Source organism: Ochotona curzoniae, unplaced genomic scaffold, assembly GCF_017591425.1.
Source record: "Ochotona curzoniae isolate NIBS_2020 unplaced genomic scaffold, NIBS_Ocur_1.0 contig_2318, whole genome shotgun sequence".
NCBI classification, from domain to species: domain Eukaryota; kingdom Metazoa; phylum Chordata; class Mammalia; order Lagomorpha; family Ochotonidae; genus Ochotona; species Ochotona curzoniae.
In genome coordinates this window covers 12140680-12162211 of record NW_024465419.1, presented here as the reverse complement: position 1 = coordinate 12162211, position 21532 = coordinate 12140680, and the positions used below count along the sequence as shown (strand labels likewise).

Genomic DNA, 21532 nt, shown 5'->3' with positions numbered 1-21532 from the left:
CTCCCCCCTAACCTCAAAGCATAACCATCACATTAATCCCACCCAAAACACCAACACATAAATATCCATATTCAAAAACATAATCCGCACATCCCCCAAAAAACCTCCAATACCCGTCCACTCCCTACACCCAAAACCACCTCCCCGTTCACAAAACCCCCTACACACCAATCACCCATCAAACCCCCCAACAAAAACACCAATGAAAAAACGCCAAAAAAAAAAAAAAAAATAAATAAAAAATAAAAAAAAAAAAAAAAAAAAAAAAAAAAAACACAACAACCACTATACCCAAACCCCCCATCATCCCGTCCACAAACATCCCGTCCCTAAAAAAATCCACGCCCTATAATCCCAACCGACATCCACATAACCCTAACCACCAAATCATACATCCTCCCCAAACACACCACCCAAACCCAATAACACTCCCACAATACCCCAAACACTACTACCCTAACTCCTTTAACCATTCCCCAAATAAACTTTATTAAACCCCACCCCACCACAAACCACCAAATCCAACTCATTCCCCCCCCATAAAACCATAAAGATCCCCCTTCTTTTCACCCCACTGGTACCAAAATTGCCCATAGACCACCCTGGTTTTTGAGAAGAATGAAATCATTCTGGTTTTTAAAAATTTTATCCTTTTACTGACTAAATATTTAAATAGAGTTATAAAACATCTGTCAGGGTTTGTGAACTCACATTGGAGTTAAAGAGCTTAAGACACATAATTGGAAGTTTTACATTGAAGTCCCTGAGTAACTTTAGCATGTCTTTTTTAGTTATGCTAAAATTTTTTATTAGAATTAGAAATTAGAAAAGTAACTGACAGCTATGAGAGAAAAAAAAATCTGGGCTTAGCCATCTTGGAAAGATATGTTTTCTTTTATTCATTTACTGACAATTGAGGTTTTTCTTTTAAAAAAAACAATAATATGATCTTTTTGGAAAGTTCTAGGCAATTAACATTTGAGAATTAAAATTTACACTGTGAGATCTTGTGGCAAACAGTAATGCAACCTGCTTTTCTTGAAGAGTTTATATTCCCTTTCTCCCCCACCCTCAATCTATCATTGATTTATATGTTGGGACATCACAAAATGTCTTTACTGTTTTAATGATTGATTATTGAGATATAGTTGGAATCAAACAAGTGACTAAGGATTATTACTTTTGTATATTCAAAGGTCAGAATTGATTGTAGTATAAAGGCAAAGTAACCCACATAGATTAACTTGTTTTCTTTTGTCACTTGCCTTGATCACATGCGATTTCTTTTTCAGTTGTCCAAAGAAAGATTCATATGGAAAAACTGTGGTTTACATAGAAGAAATAGAGTGTATAGATCAACAAATCTTTGTTTTATGTCTTAATGTATGAGAAATGTCAGTGATAAGAACTCCACAGTTTTGTATTTTTATGTAGATTATATTCCTGTTATGAAAATATTTGTAGGAGATAAAAATCTCTAAACCTGACTTGATTAGGCAGAGCCCTTTCTATATAGGACAAAGACAGGAAATATTGACATTTTTTAAAATTATCAGTCTGGTCCTGGCACGATAGCTTATGGCGAAAGTCTTCGCCTTGCATGTGCCAGGATCTACTATGCACACTGGTTAGTGTCCCCGCTGCTCCACTTGCCATCTAGCTCCCTTCTTGTGGCCTGAGAAAGCATTAGTGGACACCTTAAATCCTTGAAACCCTACACTCGCAAAAAGAAACCCAAAAGAGGCTCCTGGTTCCTAGGTTCAGATCAGCTCAGCTCCAGCTGTTATGGCCACTTGGGAGTGAACCAGTGGATGGGAGCTCTGTGCCTGTCCTCTCTGTAAATCTGCTTTTCCATTAAAGGTAAATAAATCTTTAAAAAGGTAAATATCGGCTATTCTTGTCTTGCTGTAACATTACTTTTTCTATTGGTAGAAAACTTATTTTTTTTTTTATTGGGAAGCATTTGGATGAATCATAACTATTCTCTGAATTCTCTCAGGCACTGCCTCATTCCCTGTGTATTACTAGGCTGCTACAGAAAATGTCCTTGGATGATTCAGAATTTCTCTGCAGTATTTTTCAATACATACTAAAGCCATTGTGTCATAATAGAGATCATTCTTGTTTAATAGAATGCTATCAGAATGAAGGAATGAAAGGTAGACTTACTTCATGGATACCCGTACTAGGAATATTTTACTTCTTTACATTAGCCATTTATTTGGAAGGGATTGGTAAACTTGCATTGAAGTTCTCCTAAAAATCTTGAACACAAACACACACACACACACACAACCAGCTGCTTCAGTTTTATCTGGTGTGTGTGGGTGGAGGGGCTCATGTGATTCGGGCAGTCTCTCAAATCGCTGCTGTATTCTGGGTGCTCTACCTCAGATCCAGCTTCTTACAGATGTCCCTAAGAAGGCAGTAGTTGACTGCTTGGGCGCCTGCACCCATTTGGAGACAGTTGTGAACCTTTGGGGAGTGAAAGAGTGGATGGAAGGTTTCTTCTCTCTCTGTCTTGCTCTCTATTTCTAAAGCTCTCCTTTTGAATAAACATATCTTGAAAGATACCTGATGGAGTTATAAAGTTTAGACTTCTCTTTCATTGAGTTGATAGCATAGTGAAAAGGAAAGCAATGGCTTTGAAGTCAGACCTTTAGATTTAGCATTCTATTCTGTTTAAATCACATACCGTCTCTTTATAAAATAAGTACCTAGATAGAAAAGATGATGTCTGTCAAGGTAGTTGAGATAATCAGGAAATTGTGTGAAGATGTTTTGCCTAATGCCCAAGAAAGTAGAAAAATAGCAAAAGTTAGTGGTTAGTGCACACACATCCTTCCTCTTCATTCTTGCCATGAATTCCCCTGTTTGTTGTCAAGTATCCCAGCAAGGGCTGAGTTTCTGAGATCTGGGGAATGTTGCATCCTCTGCGATGTGGTAGGACTTGCGTTCTGTGTTTCTGGAGCTGCTTAGTTCAGTTATACCGAAACGCTAGGAAATCTCTTCGCCAGCTAAAGATCATTCTCTCACCTCCTGATAATTTATGCTTTAGTTGAAGTTGTTAGTCTTTTTCATCTCTTTTCACCCAATGTGGAGAATATTTCTTGTGCATAGTAATGCAAAGGAAAACCGAACACCTTACAAAGTGTTTATGTATATACCCAAATATATCAAGAGGCTGAAGACAGTCATGATTTTGCTCTTTAAGAAGCACGGACAGGGCCTGGCGCAGTGGCCTAGCAGCTAAAGTCTTCACCTTGAATGTGCCAGGATCGCATATGGATGCCGGTTCTAATCACAGCAGCCCTGCTTCCCATCCAGCTCCCTGCTTGTGGCCTGGGAAAGCAGTCAAGGATGGCCCAAAGCCTTGGGACCCTGCACCCATGTGAGAGACTTGGAAGAAGTTCCTGACTCCTGGCTTTGGATCAGCGCAGCTTCAGCCGTTGTGGTCACTTGGGGTGAACCATCGGATGGAAGGTCTTCTCTGATTCTTCTCCTCCTCTCTGTATATCTGACTTTGCAATAAAAATAAAATCTTTAAAAAAAGATGCAAGGATAATTTGCTTTAAATGTATATTATGTGTTATCTGAATTTTTATAGCAAGAGTAGTATTAACCTACAGTTATGAACAGTTTGTAGATTATATTGTAGTATGTTTTGATTTTTCCTTTTTCTAAGGGCTAGCTTGATGACATTTCTATTAAAAGTGAATGTACTTTGTTCACTCATGCTCTTTTATTTTTTAATTTTTGATATGCATTAATTTTTTCACCCAAAGTTTTTCTATAGATTTTAGGTTATGAATGGACATGAGTAATTTTCCTGGTTCATTCTTTGGAAATCATACTCATGGTTATAGTTCCTACCTCTTTTGAATCTGTATTGCCAATTTATACATTCTATGTTAGTTATACATTTAGAAGTCTTTATTTTATTTAGTTTTCTTCTATATTAATTTTGTTGGAAGTTTTAAAAGAACATAGACATGGCTGGTTAAGTAACTATCAATAATGAGACCAATAAATTCTTTTCCAATAGTGTACAAACAGTACTGAGCCAGTTTAAATTATAGCACCCATTATTGCCTCAAGGCTTATGAAATAATTATAACTTTTCAACTGAGCAATGCTTAATTTGTTATGAAAGTCAAAGAAAAGTAATTCCATCAAAATTGAGCTGCCGACATCTGTTTCTGATACATTTTAGTAAGATGATAAGAATTAAAAGCATTGTGTGATTACTGGTTTCTGATTTCCCTGATAGATGACCTGTCTTTCCTTTGTGTATCCTTTATGAGTGTGATATTATTAACTCCAAATTGAGAAGAAATGTAGTGCTTGGGGACACTAAAGCAATAACTGAGTTTCTTTCTGACACTAATCCTCTTAGATTTCCTGTTAAATTTATTAAGTTCTGTCTTCCTCCTTGAATTTTGTAGGAATATTGAAAAATTGTATAGAGATTGCTTAATATACAATTGCATTTATAGTGTAATTTTTCTCTGAAACCCCAAAAAATTCTAACACACACAGGTCAATGTGTTCTATTTGTTTTACTCTATAACATGGGACACTGGCTAAGTTTCCTTCAAATTACAAATATTGTCATAAAAAGTTTCCTTCAAATTACAAATATTGTCATAAAGCATATGACCCTTTAAGAAAAATTCTATTGGAAGGTCCTGATGGTCTATATAAATCTTTTTGAAAGCAGACTCTGGTTTTCAGAAACAAGGAAAATAGTTTAAAAAGTGCAAATGCTTGAGGTGGTGACATTGTGGCATAGTGGGTTAAGTGTGCAGGTGTTGGTTCATGTCCCGGCTACTTCCAAATCATTTCCCTGCTAATAGCCTGAGAAACGCAGAGCAAGATGGCCCAAGTGTTTGGGTCCCTATCACTTGTGTGGGAGACCTGGACGAGCCCAGTGGCCTTCTGGGGAGTAAGCCAGCAGAGGGAATATCTCTAGGTCTCTCCTCTCTCTCTCTTTAGCTAAACTCTGACTTTCAAAATAAATAAATATATAATTTTTAAAAAAATACAAAATATTTAATAGAGATAATGGAAAAAAGAGGAGAGGGAGTAGGGAAGAATCTGCTAGGGAAGAAGAATGTGCAGTTGCTGACAGATGCTGCCATATATTAGGACAAAGAGAAGAGGGCCCAGCATGATAGTGTAGTGGTTAAAGTCCTCGCCTTGAACGTGCCAGGATCCCATATGGGCACCGGTTCTAATCCCGGCAGCCCCTCTTCCCATCCAGCTCCCTGCCTGTGGCCCGGGAAAGCAGGCCAGGACGGTCCAAAGCTTTGGGAACCTGCACCTGCATGGGAGACCTGGAGGAAGCTCCTGGCTCCTGGCATTGGAGCAGCTCAGCTCCAGCCGTTGCAGCTGCTTAGGGAGTGAACCATCAGATGGAAGATCTTCGTCTCTGTCTCTTCTCGTCTCTGTATATCTGCCTTTCCAATAGAAATAAATAAATCTTTTTTTTTTTTTTTTTTTTTTTTAGAGAGAGAGAAAAGACAGGGAGCCCAAGGGGGAGCAGAGTTGTTCTACCCTGGTTGGCAGTTGTTACCTGTGGTCACCCAGCCCTAGGAGCAGAGCTGTTTGAGGAGTATTTTAGGATTGCTGTTTGCTGTCGCTGCTGAGACACACTGTCACTGGCTGGGTCACCTAGGGTATCGCAGGCCAGGCTGTCTGACGTAAATCACCAGCGTGTGATGCTGAAGCTAACATTTTTTTCCATGGCACAATCCAGCTTCAATATGAAACCACTCTCCTTGGCTTACCCTATGTCTTTTTCATGTAGGAAGTAGTGCTCGTGCTATACTAGTCTGTTTGTGTCACTTGCATAAATCCGTGTTTTATCACTTTTGTTGATACAGTTAATGTAAAATTGTATGCATATATTTCAGGTATGCAGGTTATTTTAGAAATTGATATTTGATTTTTTTTTCTGAAATGTGACTTTAGGATGAGATATCCAATTCCCCTAAGCTTTTATTTTTTCATGTCTCAAATGCGACGATAGACTAGACTTATTGAAAGCGCGGGCTTACTATAAGGATCAAATGAGAGATTATCAATAAAAGATCCAGTGCAATAATGGTATATATGAGTGATGCACAGACATCTCAACTTATTTCCATTTTTGAAAATATGGTTATTTCTTCATTTTGCATAATTTTGCTGTTTAGTTTCTAAAAGAAATTTTAACCTCACAGTAAGATATTCTCTATACTTTTATTCTTAAATATTTTTTAAAGATTTATTTTTACTGTAAAGTCAGATATACAGAGAAGAGGAGAGAGAGGAAGATCTTCCATCCATTGATTCACTCCCCAAGTGGCTGTAATGGCTGGAGCTGAGCTGATCTGAAGCCAGGAGCCAGGAGCCAGAAGCCTCTTCCAGGTCTCCCACAGGAGTGCAGGGTCCAAAGGTGTTAGGCCGTCCTCGACTGCTTTCCCAGGTCACAGGCAGGGAGCTGGATGGGAAGAAGGGCTGCTGGGATTAGAATTGGCACCCATATGGGATCCCAGTGCGTGCAAGGTGAGGACCTTAGCCACTAGGTTACCACACTGGGCCCTATTTTTTTAGTATCTTAATCTTGAGTTCATGATTTGATTATTTCTTGATCAATAGCATAATGTACAGTAGAATTTGATCATCTTCTATAGATTTGAGGATTTGTGTCAGCAACATTTTAGGCTCACATCTGTGGCTGTAATGCACATTTTTTTAAACTTGTATATAAACATCATTTTTTCACTTGTATATAAACATCAAGCTTATAAAGTATCTTCACAAGGAGCCTTAGTAGTGGCTCTTCCTTTTGTCAAGATTTCCATTCTTTCATGTAACCTAAAGGTTCCCGGTACTCATATTTCCTTTCATTGTCCACCAAAATGCCATGTCACCAGAGAAACAATACTGCATGATGATTGAAAGGAGGGTAGTTTGGCAATATTACTTGCTCGTGGTCTTGGGCAAATAAACCTCTTTGCTGAAGTTTTTGCTTTAACAGTTACTTCTCTGTAGTGTCGTTTAGGATTGAATGGCTTCACATATGTCTAGTACTAACCTTACACAACTGCATACAGGTTCAGTGCTATCATTATCATTATTGGAGAGGTCTTCCTTGACTACTGTTTATATTAAACAAAATGTTCTACTCCACAGTCACTCTCCTTTCCCTGCCTTAATTTTTTTCTTTACTCCTAAACTATATTAAATTGTCTTTATTTGTTTATGTGCTTATTTTCTGTCACAGCTGGATCTCTGTTCTTTGGAGGGACTCTGGTCTATCATATATGTTCTATTATATATCCCTGGTACCTAAAACAAGGCATGTTATACAATATAGATTTTTATTAAATAAATGAATGCATAAATAACTCAGACAATATTCCTTTTGCTTCCTACAATGACAGTATACTTCATGATAGACTGTATCTCCCGTATAAAAGATTTGAGGAACATGCTTGGACAAAAGAGCAAATGAAGTAGACTGAGTCCTTGAAGGAACACCAAGAGAAGAGGAAGCAGGAAGAAGCAGTAAACCTTTCTCTCTGTGTTACCAAATCCAAAGAGATACTGATGGAGTGACCAGAAGGATACCACATAAGGATTCTTAAAATACACTGATCGTATCTAATAATAACCATTCACCAAAAAAACCCAAATGACTAAGAAATAATTAAGGGAATGGTACATTTAAGGTACTTAAAATTGCAGGAGGAAAATTAGATGAAATAGAAGAATTAGAAAATTTTATCCATAGATGCTAAAAAGCTGCTTGGTAAACTCAGCAGGGTTTCTTCTTCTTCTTCTTCTTTTTTTTTTTAAGAATGTATTTATTTATTTGAAAGAATTACAGAGGGATACAGAGGGAAGGAGAGGGAAAGAGACAGAGACAAACATCTTTAATCCACTGGTTCACTCCCCAGTGGACACAACAGCTGAGGCTAAAGCAGGCCAGTGCCCGGAGCCAGGAGCTTCTTTTAGGTCTGCCACATGGGAGACAGGTTGGGCAATCTTCTGCTACTTTTCTCAGGCCATCATCAGGGAGCTGGATTGCATGTGGAAAGCCTTGGACACAAACCCCTGCCCGTACATGATCCCAGCGTCATGGGTGGTGAATTTACCCACTAAACCACAGTGCTGACCCCTCGGCAGGTTTTCTGACGTATATAAAATTATCAATATCTAAAACCAAAAAGCAAACATTGTTTTAACATTTAACTAGATTTTAAAATAGAATGTACCCTTTATTATCATCATGATTCTGTGCTTCCTGTGTTTTAGGATCCTCAGTAAATTAAAAGAAAATGAAATAATCAGTATAAGCAGAAAATACATATTTTATTTTGTTTATGTGATTGATTGTATGATTAGACTATCCAAAAGATATATTTTGACAGATTTAATAAGAGAATTTTGGTAGGTAGATGTATGTAAGATAAATATACAGTATCAATAGTTCATAATATTGTTAAAGACAAAAATTTTAGAAATCAAAAGTTTTGAAAACTAGAAAACACTTGGGAATAAATTTATTAAGAGAAGTGCACTTCTATGTTAAGAAAGCTATAAAAATCTCATTGAAGGATATTCCCTAACAGTTGAAATAAAGAAAGTGCTGGCATTATACACTCTCAGTTCTTATGCTATTGCATTACTATCTAAACACTATGTCATAATTTGTCTTTTACCAAAAATTACTTAAAAAAACATTGCTGTTCCAATGAAAGTTCCATTGTAGTTTATGTTGGAATTGGTTAACATAATGTTAATATATATTTACCAAGAAAACTAAGAAAAGGTAAGATATGAATAGCTTTTCCAGATATGAAAATAAACTCTAAATCCAACCTATTCAAAATATTATGCCGTTTTTATGTGTTTTTAATATAGAAGGCAAAAATAGACTCTGGTATAAGTGGGAATTCCATATGATAGAGGTGAAAACTTGAGTTGGTGGGAAATTGATAATCAGGTGGCTGGGTTATCTATTCATCTGAAAGGAAAGTCTCTTATAATACCTACATAAACTAATTTTATTAAAAATTTACAAGTAATGGGAAAAAAATGAAAATTCAGTTTTAAACGTAATTGGAAGTTTGGGAGAAGTTTATTTCTAACATAGGAATACCCAGAAACTGGAAGAAAGATAAATCTAATCACACTAAAAAAAATAAGCATGCTGCTTGTATGGAAACTCATTCTTATTAATGTGATAGAAATATAGCAGTTTGGAGAAAATAGTTGTACCTAAAATGACAGATGAATGGTTAATATCTAGGAAAAATTTTACAGATTAGTACAAAAAGGTTATCGAGTATATAAAAAGATGAGAATTATAAATAGATATTTCACTGTGATCAAAATGAAAATAGTTAAATAAAACCTAGGAAGATGATCAGTAGTACTTTGGAAATGCAGATGAAAGTAGCAGTGAGATACCATTTTACACCTAAGATTACAAAGAGAAAAATCAGAGAGGAAGGCGTTGATGGTAGAAATACAAAGTTTATGCTTTATTTGAAAAGCATTTAGCAGTTTTAGTTCTGAGACTCTTATGTCAGAAACAACAGCATCGATCTGTATTTTTTTGATTGATTTTATTATTATTGGAAAGGCAGATATACAGAGAGGAGGAGAGACAGAGAGAAAGATCTTCTGTCAGATGATTCACTTCCTAAGTGAGCGCAACGGCTGGAGTTGAGCCAGTCCAAAGCCAGGAACCAGGAGCTCTTCTTGGCCTCCCTCGCAGGTGCAGTGTCCCAAGGCTTTGGGCTGTCCTTGACTTCTTTCCCAGGCCACAAGCAGGGAGCTGGATGGAAAGTACAGCTGCTGGGATTAGAACCGATGTCCATATGGGATCCCTGGGCATTCAAGGTGAGGACTTTAGCTACTAGGCCATGCCGCTGGGCCCCAATCTATTTTTTTATGTTAAAGTTCCTTTTTGCTGTATTGTTAGTAGTGAAAAGAAGAGAAAATCTGGAAACTAAAGAAAAGTTGATACGTTTAAGCTGTGAAACACATTGTTGTTAAAAAGAAGGGTTCTGTCTCCACCAGCTGATGTGGGTGTGTTCCTCTCCCTACGGTGACATAAGAAGATTAAGTTGAAGGAAAATGTATGTGTGGACAACTCTGACAAACAAAATTCTCAACTTTTGCAGAATTTATACAAGGTTAGAGAACAAGGTACAGAGCAACCAATACACGGAAGGTCTTTAATGTTGGTCACCTGGAGTTGTGGAGGAAGTACAAGAATGGGAAATTCAGAGAGAGGGAAATTAACTCAATTCCTACATGCCTATGTTAAAAATGGCCTAAGTAAAATAGTAATATTGGAGAAAGAGAAGGCCGCAAGACGAAAAAGATACCTCTTGATACACATACTGACTTTACAGAACATGTTGAAGATCTATAATTGAGTCAGAAATGATGTGGTGTACACAGTGTATTAAGTACTTTTCACTATTTATTAAGGAGAGGGCATCAGAAAATGACATCAGAAGGCCCTGTGTATGTTCATTAGAATTCGGGACTCCTCAAGTACGTTTTTATGTATTCATCAAAATTTTACCCATTGGCCTGCTCTGTGCTGGATACTGCTCAAGACATTTGGAATATATCACTCCCTACATTCTAGCAGAGCACAAAGGCTAATAATTAATTAATATAATAAATAAATATGTTGTATTTTGCATTGGAAAATATTAACGTGTTTTGGAAATAAGAAACCTCCCCATTCTTTCTAACCTGCTTGGGAATTGAGCAAAGAGTGGACAGTGTTCTGGGAGTCAACCACATGTATACTAGGAGGAGAGCATGCTAGGAAGAAGGAACCATCCATGAAAAGTTCCTGTGTGTTCTGGGAACAGAAGGAAGCAGAGTAATCCAGGGAGAGCCAAGTAGGAGGTGAGATTGAAGAAGTAAGGGAGGGGACAGTGAGGCTAAGCCAGATCCAGGGTACTTTGAAGACCCTTACTTGTCACTGCACAGCAGAGGGGTGATGTCTACTTACCGTTTCAAAGGACTACTCTGGTTTTGTTGAGAACACTCTGTGATGGGTGAGGGACGTCGTTAGAAGCAAAGAGGCCTGTTGGGGGGGACAGGCTATTGCAGTAACCCAAGTGAGAGATCAGAGTGACATCTGCTGCATTAGTAGCAATGTGGATAATGTGATCTGATCGTATTTTGCATATTTTTTGAAACTAGAGCCTATCACATTTGCGTAATGGAGTGAATGTAGGCTGTAAAATTAGAAGTATCACTAAGGAAAACAGAAGAAAAGAGAGGAAGGGAAAGGATAAGCATTGGGATAAAAAGAGGAGGTAAGAACTTTGTACAAAAAAGTGAATATTTAGTTTTAATCTCTAGTTTATGTGTGTGTTGTATATGTTAGGGTTGAAGTTTTTCTATAGGAATTAAATGATATCTAGAAGCCTTATATCTTTTTCTGTAAGGTAGTTCTGATTAGATAATTGGGCTATTGCGGCATGCATTTAAATGGAAATATGGGTGTTCTGTGGGAATTAAATGGAGTGCAAATTAAAACCAGTGTAGAAAGTGAGTTCAGGAAAGAAATGAGATTCAAATAGGAATTCTTGTCTAAAAAGGGTGAGATCAAGAAAAAACAGGCAGCATTAACAATTAAATAGGATAGAGGGTTCTTGAGAAAAATCTTGATCCAGGATTCCAAATTTTTGAGAACAAGAACTCTGTCTATTCAACAAAGGCTTGATGTTTTCTTAAACTTAGTACTAACTGGTGACTGGACAGTGATAAAGGTGATGGAGGAAGGAACTATAGTTGGTGAAGGTTACACCCAGTTAAAATATTGCTGGCATTGCTGAAAAAAAAAAAAATCCAGGTGCATCTAGGCAGTTGGTGTAAAGGATTTTAAGGGAAAAAAAGAAATTATTTCAGTTTGGCTTCTGCAGAAGTACCAAGAGTTTCTTCTTCTTGGTTGCCGGTCAGTGAGATGGTACGTATTGATGGTTTAAATTTTGGTAGACTGTACCAGTTGGTTCTTCGTTTCAGGATTATGGTTCTGGAGTTGCTAGGCAAGCATTTTGCTAGGTACTTGTATGATGCATAGAAGGAGATTGGAGCTAAAAGAGAAGAGATGTGTTGTTCTTGTATTAAATATCTGTCAGAAATGCCTGCCTTCAAATGTTCTTATCATTTGATACTTTAAAAGCTTTTACTGGCTATTCTCAACTGTAGTGATTACATCTAATTCTTCCTTGCTAAAATATAAAGACAGTAGTTTTAAATGAACTTAATTTGGTTTTTACTTTTCTATTTTTCACATGGTAATTTTATCTTATTTTTAATGTTTTCTTAATTTTCATATTTGATGATACAATTCTATAGGCTTTGGGGTTTCTTATCCCTTCCCAAAATTCCTACTTCCCCACTAGTTTCCTCCATGTCATTACAATAGTATAGTCCTTCAAAATCAGTCATAAGTACATCCTTCAGCTATTTAGGTATGGACAATAGCAGAGAATCCAGCATCATATTGTCAAAATATATTTAACATTTTCCTTGGTAGTCCATCTTTGATTTGGAAATAGAGATGGACACCGCATTGTATCTTCACATCTCAATATGCCGGTCTCTTATTATACAGTTAGTGTGTGTCCCTTCCAATGAAAAGCCATAAAACAAAATCAACAACAGTAAGAGAAAATAGAAAATTAACAACATGAAGTTAAATAATATGCTACTGAACGAACGATGTGTTGTTAAAGAAATGAAAAATAAAAAACCTTGAAAAAAAAAATACAGTGCTATTGTGTGACCTGTGAGTCAATGAGGAAATTAATACGAAAAACAAAAAACATTTTTGAATGAATGAAAATGAAAACAAAAATACTAAAACCCCCGAGATGAAACACAAACAGAATTGAAAGGGCTATTATCTCCATCAAGGTTGCCTTCAATCAGAAAGAATATATGATGTTTGTCCTTTTCAGATTGACTTCTTTCACTGAGCATAATGGTCTCTAGTTGGGACCAGTTGGTTGCAAATGCTAGCATTTCATTCTTTTCAATGGTTGCGTAGTATTCCATGGAGTAGATGTGTCAAAGTTTCTTCATCCACTCACTCCTCTTTGGAGAGGCATCTGTGTTGTTTCCATGTCTCTGCTATTAGAGATTGTGCTGCTGTAAATATAGGATTACAGCTCCCTTTCTCATATGCAGACTTGATGTTGTTTGGATATATTCCCAGAAGTGAGATAGCTGGGTCATATGGCAGATCAATTTTCAGTTCTCTTAGCACTCTCCATACTGACTTCCACAGTTGCCACTCTAGCCTACACTCCCACCAACATTGAAGGGGGGACCTTTTCCCCACATCCATATCAGCAGGTGTTGGGAGTAGAGTTCTGAATGTAGTAAGCCAGTCTCACTGGAGCTATGTGAAACTTCAGTGTGGTTTTCATTTGAATTTCCCTGACTGTTAAGGAGCCTGAGCTCCCTACTATTTTTTCATATGTCTATTATCCATTTGAATTTGTTCTTTTGAAGAATGTCTGTTCATTTCCTTTGCTCATTTCTTTGTATGGTGGTTTGTTTTGCTGTTGCTGAGTTTCTGAAGCTCTTTGTAAATGCTAGGTATTAGTCCCCTATCCACTGTGTAGTGCAAAGATTTTCTCCCATTCCTTTCATTCCGTTGCTTGCTTCTTTGTTGATCATCTCCTTTACTGTACAGAAGCTTTTTAGTTTCATTAATCTTATTTGTTCATTTTGGCTTTGACTGTGCTTTTTGTGTTTTTTTTTCTAAGAAGTCTTTCCCAATCCTGTATCTTGGAGAATGCTTCCTATGTTTTTATCCAATAGTATGATGGTTCCTGGGTGCAGATTTAGGTCCTTGATCCAATTAGGGCTGGGTTTTATTTTAATCTTGAGTATTTAGGAGCAATACTGTACATTTAGTCTTATTATTTTCCAAATAATCTCCCAATTCCCTTTATTTACCACCATACTCTTTTAGCTTACAATTTACAAATTTGCTAGGCCTCTACCCTCCCACAGGAGGCCTTTCCTTAGCAGCAGCTACATACAAGAACAGTTACTGGCTATTTAATCACAGATTGGCTATTAAACAAATAAACTAATTAGGTTTTCAATTTCTATTTTACTTTTCAGCTGACTTTTGATTTCAGTGTCTATTAAATAAAGGCACAATTTGCCTAATTTCGTTGGATTTTATATCTTATTTCCTGAGTGTTGTCTGGTTTCCTGCCTTCTACTCTAAATCAAAAATACCAAGTGAATACAAACTCTGCTGGAATTTATCTATTAATTTAAGCAGTGCAGATCCTTTTTTCAAAGCTGATCTAACCCATGATCAAAAAAATAATCTTACATATTAAGAATTTTACTCTGATATATAAAATTTAATCATTCAACAAATCCTGGATAAATTGAATGACCTCTAATGTACTCAACTTACAAATCTGTCCCTGGATATTTTAATCATTAACACAAGAAAACCAAATTTCAAAACATTTTATTTTGAGGTCCGGGTTGTGATGAAACAGTTTCAGCCATTGACTATGATGCTGGCATAGCATATGGATGCCAGTTTCTATCCTGGATGTTCTATTTCCAATCCAGGTCTATGTTAATGAGCCAGGGAAAGTTTCAAAAGATGTGCCAAGTGCTTAGGCCCCTGCGACTAATTTAGAAGACCAGGATGAAGCTCCTGGCTCCACCTGCCCCATCCCTGGCCAACATTGGCATTTGGGAAGTGCACCAGCAGATGCAAATCTCTCCTCTCCTCTCCTCTGCCTCTCCTTCTCCCTGTCCAGTATCAATTAGCAAAAAACTGTCCTGAAACATGCAGTGCAATAGAATTAGAAACCTTAGTTCCAAATTGGTCACATTGCATAAATATGACCAAAGAGAAGCAAACACATTCGATAAATTTCTCTCAAGGTTTACTTTTTGCTCTACATTTGTTCTAACAGGACAGAATGTCTTGCATATGCACAGTAAAAGGTGACACAAAAAGAAAATTGATATCGTTATTGTTAAACCGAGCATATTGGAAACCAAGGAGAGGATAAATGTTGTTCTAAGGCTGTCCCTGAATCAAAGTGAACAATAGAAGCAGCTGCAAAGCACACACCAGAGTCAACAATTACCAAATAGCTAGTAGCTTGATGACAGCAAATATAACACCCAAAGCCCTTATTCTCCCTCTCCAGAACTCAGTCACCATCATATTTGATGACCTAGTGTAAACAAGGTATCAATTTGCAAGTAATGGTCTGGACCACCAAGCTGTATTGGATGTAATTCAAAGTAATACTTGCGTACTGCAAGGAGAAACTGTAAATACTGACCACAGAGTGGGTCAAAATTACAGTAACAGCATTAGCTATGGTTAACAATTTACACCATTTTGAGAAGTAAAAACATTACGATTTCCGTAAAGAATATTTAATGTGATTATGGCAACAAAAGGTGCTCACTACCATGATCATAAAATGCTAACACATACATACAATAAATATAGTAAAAGTACATGCCACATATCTTGGGAGAAGCTCAGAACAGCCACGACCAAGCTTGCTAACCCAAAGACTACATCTTCTCTGTCTGCATCATCTTAGTGATAACAGAGGAGCCCAGGACAATAACGAGGCTTTATATTAATTCTGTGATACTTGCCTCAAAGGTTCACATGTAGGGCCCCGTGGCACCTTCGCTGGTCAATGAAAAATGGTAGAAAATTCAAATAAGTTCATTTTGCCACTTACAAGAAATCAAGATAAAGCTTCTCTCACAGTAACAATTGAAACAATTAACATCTATAAAATTTACAGGTTAATTATCTGACCTTAATAACCCTCCTGCCCTTAACTGTTACTCATAGGAAGACATTAGCTACCCTTATTAGGTGCCCCAGCAAGAAATACTGTGTACTCCTTTATGCAACATTATTTATAAGACTTAAAGCTCTTGGATGTTGGCTGCTACTGCTTGTAGTTGCTGTTATTTGAAAATTAAAGAGACACAGACAGCAAAATTTGCTATCCACTGCATTGTCCAAATGCCCGCAGCAGCCATGGCTGCATTAGACTAAAACCAGTATCTCAGACTTCATTTGTGTCTCTTCCATGGGTGTCAGGAGCCTACATCTGTCTCCTCTCAGTGTAAGCACTAATTGGAAGCTAGAATTGGAAATGGAACCAGGGCTTGAATGAAGGTATTAAAAAATGAAAAGGCAACATCCCAAGCAGCATTTTCAGCACTGTGACAAATACCTTTCCCAGAAGTAGGTACTTTTTAAATTAAAAAAAAATTAAAGGATTTATTTTATTTTATTGGAAAGTCAGATATACAAAGAAAAGGAGAGACAAAGAGAAAGATCTTCCATCCTCAGATTCACTCTCCAAGTTGCCGCAACTGCCAGAACTGAGCCAATCTGAAGCCAGGAGCCCGGAGCCTCTTCCAGGGCTCCTATGTGTGTGTAGGGTCCCAAGGGTTTGGGCCATCTTCTACTACTTTTCCAGGTAACAAGTAGAGAGCTGGATGGGGAGCAGGGTCACTAGGATTAGAACTGGTACCCACATGGGATCCTGTTACATGCAAGGCCAAGACTTTAGCCACTAGGTCACCACACTGAGCCCTAAAAGTAAGTGCTTTTACACCCTAGCTTTTACAGTCCAAAAATTGGAGATGTGAGAAAGTGTATGTTTTTACATCTTTAAAGTGTTTGGGCCAGAACATTGAAACAAATGTATCTGAATATAATATCATGGCCCTTTTCACTATATCTCATGGCCTTCTCATTCCCAGAGAAAATCTAATAATAATATTAATCACCCTTCTCCTGTTATTTTATCCAATCTGTATGTGTATGACTGGATCTAAATGGTTATATCTTTGTTGGAAATGGGATCACATCTGATTAGCTGGTCAGCTAACTAGAGACAGATAGACAGATGGCAAGGAAGGAAAAAAAAACAACAAAGACATTATTCAAAATTGTTTAAATCTCCTCCATATTGTTCTTAAAAGCCTCCAATGGCAAGTCCACTAGATTGGCATTATTGCTGAAGCACAACTTAACACATAAGTGTTTATTTAGATCCCTGTGCCAAGTTTATTACTTTTTTGACATCATTTACTATTACTGTTGCTCTGGCTCACTCTCATCACACTGGACTCTGCTTAAACCTACAAAGTCAGCAGGCAGGTTTGCATTAAGCAGTGTACTATCTGTTTCCTAAAAAGTTTTTTCATCTCAGATATTCACATGACCCACTTCACATCTTTGGGCCTTGAAGCTTCCATGTCTTCTGACCTCTCCTGTCATACTCAAAAGGCAGAGCCCTCCAAGGGAAGGAACTTCAGCAAGCTATTGAAAAACACACGTTATGAAAAAACTATGAGTAGATTTCATGTACTTTTTGCACAAAAGTAAATTTCCTTTTTAAATTCCATTTTTTAATGAAGTTTTTGAAGTACCCTTACAAAAGCCCTGCAGAGTACTCATCATCATCTATTTAACTGCATATTTCACATATTTATTTCATTTATTATCATTTAACCCAACCAGAGTATAAATATCATGACAAGAACTTCTGTGTTATCCAGTGTTATATCTCTAACATAATAAATATCAGTTCACTAAACAAATAGATTTCATTATTTGAGGCCTAAAGAGCAACTAAGTTTGACTTCATCATTACCAAAGGATGCAATTAAAGAGCCTTCTAAAGTATATTTTCATCTAATTTTGAATGAAATATCTTTTTCTTGCCCTTAGAAGTTTAACAAGAAGAAAAGCAGAATTTGGCTTCAAAAATATTCTACTTTTAATGAAACCAAACACATAAACATTGATTCACATCATATCCATAAACTGTTGTCAATAAATATAAACTTTTTTCAGAAAGAAATTCTTTAAAAATTAAAATTAATATTCTTTTCTCATAGTTTGCAGCATTCTTCACATCAAGCTAGTATGAATATCCATTAAATGTTGCATAGATTTGCCTACTCTTCCTACATCTTTTATTTAAGATTTATTTATTTTTAATGGAAAGGCAGATTTACAGAGAGAAGAGGATCCAAGAGAAAGATCCTCCATCCACTGGCTCATTCCCCAAGAGGCCGCAATGACCAGAATTGAGTCGCTCCGAAACTAGGAGCCAGGAGCTTCTTCCAGGTCTCCCATGTGGGTACAGGGTCCCAAGGCTTTGGACCGTCCTTGACTGCTTTCCCAGGCCACAAGCAGGGAGCTGGATGGGAAGTGGAGCAGCCGGCATACAAGTCAGCACCCATATGGGACCCCAGAGAATGCAAGGCGAGGACGTTAACCACTAGGCTCCTGGAATGGATCCTTTTATTTTTATTTATCTATTTGAGAAATAGGTACACAGAGAAAGGGATGAGATTCACTGACTTAATCTTCCAGATGTTCACAACGATCAGGACTGGACTGGACTGGGCTACAACTGAGAGAAGGAAACTCATCCCAAGTCTTCCATGTGGGCTGCAGGAACTAAATTACATGAGCTATTCAACCAGTACCTCACGGAATCTGCATAGCAGGAAGCTGGAGTCAGGAGCCAGAGCAGCGCACTGCACCAGGCATCAGACAGGGGATATAGCATCTTAAAAACCAGGTCAAATACCAGCCCCAAATTTCCAAATTCTTACAAAAGCTTATGAAAAAATGTAGTTCATGATGTCTTACAGACATATTCCATGACCAAATGTTTTATCCTGAGATATGAATACAGGGTCTGAAATACAGTCAGTCTTATAATGCCACCTCATACATACACTTTGAACTAAGTTTTGTATGATTTAACTCCTTCTCAACAATAAACCTTTTCTACAAATGAGAGCAAGTGACTGATACCTCACTATATAACGTTCTATTATTTCAATTAAAAAATTAACAGATACCAGCATTTTTTAATATTATCCTTCCATATTTAGAAGTAGTAAATAACCCAGAGATCAAAATACACAGTGAAACTGAAGGAACAGCAGTTTTTCATTGCCGGTTCTCTCTGTATAAACACTGAATGTAATGCTATGGAGGCATGGCTCCACATATTAAGATGAGGAATATGTCTGTTTACATGTGTCTCTTTCCTGCTCCACATTACACTGGGACCTGTGTGTGCCTCTGTGGTTAAGATTTACTGCATGTTCATATTAAAGTCCCATTTCCAACATTTAAACATATAGCCACAAAGGCCAATTACAGCAGTTATTAGTACAACCATGGTGTACCAAAGATTTGGAAGTTCGTGAAATTGGAATTGATTGTTTATAGACAATTACAGGTACTGAAATGATTTAAAACATTTCAATTTTTGTTTTACTCTGCTGAATCAGGCTCATTTAAACAAAAAGAACCAGATGCAACTGGTGCAGATATCAACTTTTAATCAAAATCCACCACTAATGTCTTAGCAGGGTGGCCATCTTCATGTTTGCTTGAGTTCTTTAAAGGTGTGGGGACTCTAAAAGCAGGGTGCCGTTCAGTTCAAAACACTGTTGGAAGAAATGTCCAGCAAAAAATACACCAAGCCTGGACTTATGACTTAAAGCAATACAGAAGTTTGAGAATTAACTACACATCTCTGATTCTGGAAATACATGCTTTTTTTAGAAGTATATAAAGTTGCTATGAGCTAAGTGATCCACAAATAATAATCCAAAATATTTACTTTCTCAGCATCATATTACATATTAAACTGTAGCAAAAGTCAATGAATCTATCAGAAAAATTAAAATATTTCCCAGTACCCACAAAAAGTTGTATCTATAAAGTGTGAGTTAATTTGTAGCAGATTGTCTGATTCATTCAGCCTTGATTCCCTGTGATTGAATAAAAAGATGATATTTGGTAAACACTGACAGAGAGAATATGTAGGTTAATATCATGTAAAGAATGATAATTATGCAATTATATTTATTAAAAACCTCGATTTCACTACTTTTCAATGTCTGCTTAAAGAAAATTTACCTTTCTAACAAGATGATGTGCCTCAATCTCCTAAACATCAGTACTACAAGAATAGATGGCACAGTGCAGGGAACACAAAGGTCAGCCCGTCAGCTAGCCATCAAGCTGTTCCCAAATGCTGTGCTATTATTAAACCCTTCAGCACTTCCACTGCCCAAATGCTGTCACTGGGACAAATTCCCTCCTGGCTCTCTGCCTTTTCTAAACTGCTTTCTAGTGAGCGGACCTACGTCAAGAAAAAGTCAAGAACTATTTTTGATAACAAGTATAACTCTAAGCCTTCTTTTCCATTTCAAAATCCCCTCATAAACCTAGAGGCTCTTGTGTTTTGGGCATTTGTGGAGTGAACACAACAGCTTAAGTTGTCTCAAGATGATTTCTTTCTGTAGCTCCTGACCAGCCTGGCTCCTGTTGTCATGTTTCTTTTATAATCCCTGGCCTCATGTCCCAAATCTTCGAGCAGTTAATTTTTTAAATTACTGTTTGACACAGACACACACACACACACACACACACACCCCACAAGGAGAGAGAGAAAAAGAAAAGAAGTAGATAGATCAAGAGATCTCTCATTAGCTGTTACACTCCCCAAATGTCAGCAACATCTTGGCTGGGTGGGCCAAGCTAAAGCTGGGAACTGGAAACTCAACCCAACTACTTGAGCAACTATTTGCTGTTTCTTAGGGCATATGAGAAAGGGAGCTGTAATCCTATATTTACAGCAGCACAATCTCTAATAGCAGAGACGTGGAAACAACACAGATGCCTCTCCAAAGAGGAGTGAGTGGATAAAGAAACGTTGACACATCTACTCCATGGAATACTACGCAACCATTGAAAAGAATGAAATGCTAGCATTTGCAACCAACTGGTCCCAACTAGAGACCATTATGCTCAGTGAAAGAAGTCAATCTGAAAAGGACAAACATATGAGACTAATAGCCCTTTCAATTCTGTTTGTGTTTCATCTCAGGGGTTTTAATATTTTTGTTTTCATTTTCATTCTTCATTTATTCAAAAATGTATTTGTTTTTCATATTAATTTCCTCATTGACTCACAGGTCACACAATAGCATCTTTTTTTTAAGAAGTTTTTTTTTTTTTAGATTTATTTATTTTTATTGGAAAGTCAGATATACAGAGAGGAGGAGAGACAGAGAGCAAGAACTTCCGTCCACTGATTTACTCCCCGAGTAGTCGCAATGGTAAGAACCAAGCCATATGAAATCTGGAACCCGGAGCTTCTTCCAGGTCTCCCATGTGGGTGCATGATGCCAATGGTTTTGGGCCATCCTCAACTGCTCTCCCAGGCCACCAGCAGGAAACTGTTTGCAATGTGGAGTGGCTGGAACACAAACTGGTACCCATATGGGATCCTCTTGTATGCAAGGCAAGGAGTTTAGCCACTAGGGCTACCATGCCAGGCCCTCAAGAAATTTTTTCATTTTTCATTTCTGCTTTGACACATTGTTCATTCAGTAGCATGTTATTTAACTTCATGTTGTTAAT

General features: G+C 37.3%; 1 protein-coding gene across 1 annotated transcript in view; it reads left to right on the top strand.

The window, feature by feature from the left end:
• STK3 (serine/threonine kinase 3) overlaps window positions 1-21532 on the top strand; it is a 274727-nt gene that overhangs the window by 107009 nt on the left and 146186 nt on the right. The window lies entirely within an intron of this gene.